We start from the raw sequence: 1,434 nt of genomic DNA, 5'->3' as shown, positions 1-1,434 counted from the left end.
GTATGCACATAGCCCTAGACTCCATATCTACTATCACAAAAGCTGGATGTGGTGGCATATGTCTATAATCCCAAGACCCAGAAGGTGGAGATTGAAGGCTCAGTTTCTTTGTCTCCATCTTTTGGATTAGATATGAGCTCTCCAATGTCAGGTCTTCCCACCTGTCTGCCAACATGCTTCCTGTTATGATGGTCATAGGCTCACCCTCTGAAACTGTAAGCAAAGCCCCAATTAAATGCCTTATTTTATAAGCCACTTTAGACATGGTTATCTGTCACAGCAATATTAACCCTATCTAGATAGAAGTTGGTACCAGGAGTGGGGTATTGCTGTGCAAGGCCTGGGCATGCTGTTGTTTGGAGGAATTTGGAAGACTTTGGGTCTTTGGAGTAAAGAAGTGGTTGAATTCAGTACATGGCTGGGGGTCTCTCCATCTGCTCCCATCAGTTGCTGATGACAGTTTGGGACAGGTGATGCAGAACTACAAGTGTGCCCTGCTGGGTGCTTTGGTCCAGTATTTCCCACCATGTTTCCTTTCCTTCCTTTTGGAACAGTAATGTTTGTGCTATTATATTCGATCTGCTTTTTTTTTTTTTTTTTTTTTTTTTTTTTTTTTTTTTCAAACGGAGCTCTGGCAAAGTTTTATTAAAGGAAAACTTTCTTCTTTACCTCTCACCAGTCTGTTCTGGCATGCTTCTAATAATTTCAGAATCACATGGGTCAGTGATAGCCAGTGTGCATACTCTGTAGTATTTTTCACATGCTGTACCCAGTTCAATATCATTGCTACTGTAGTGATGGACATCATGGCATAGTATTCTATTTCAGATTTCCTGAAAGCTGGGCAGTTGTTGGCGAGGATAACCAACTTCGCTTTGCCTTGTCTGATCATCTTCAGAGTCTGTTTGTACCCCGGGACGTACTTCCCACTTTTCATAACAAGCTGGAGCCTAGAGTTGATCGACTCCAGAGACTTTTTCAGCTTCTTTGTGGCCACCATCTTCCTGCCTTAGGTGCGGGACAACCCCAACCACCAAGATCAGCCACCAAGATGGCCCTGGAGAGAGAAAGGAAGGGGCTCCCATAATGCAAAGCCATGATCTTCTTTTTTAAATTTTATTTTACAGGGTGTGATAGTTAAGAAATTGTCTTGAGTCTCAGAACAGACTTTGGACTTCGAAACAGTGTGAAGACTGTGAAAGACTATGGACGTTTCTGAAGTTGGACTGAATTCATTTTTCATTACGATAAGGGCAGAAACTTACGGGAGCCAGGGAATGGAACACAGTGGTTTGAATAAGAACGACTTCTGTAGGCTCATACACTTGAATGTTGGACTGTTTAGGAAGGATTAGGTGTGGCCTTGTTGGAAGATGTGTGTCACTTGGGGGTGAGCTTTGAGGTTTCAAAAGTCCCAGGCAGGCCCAGGTTACC

The 1,434-nt window shown here is 43.2% G+C and overlaps 1 pseudogene; it reads right to left on the bottom strand.

The window, feature by feature from the left end:
• Nucleotides 1–665: 665 nt before the first annotated feature.
• On the bottom strand, nucleotides 666–1,000 carry LOC110338595 (annotated as a pseudogene).
• Nucleotides 1,001–1,434: the final 434 nt, after the last annotated feature.

This window comes from Mus pahari, chromosome 1, assembly GCF_900095145.1.
Source record: "Mus pahari chromosome 1, PAHARI_EIJ_v1.1, whole genome shotgun sequence".
In the NCBI taxonomy this organism is placed as follows: Eukaryota; Metazoa; Chordata; class Mammalia; order Rodentia; family Muridae; genus Mus; species Mus pahari.
This window is presented reverse-complemented; position numbering and strand designations above follow the sequence as displayed.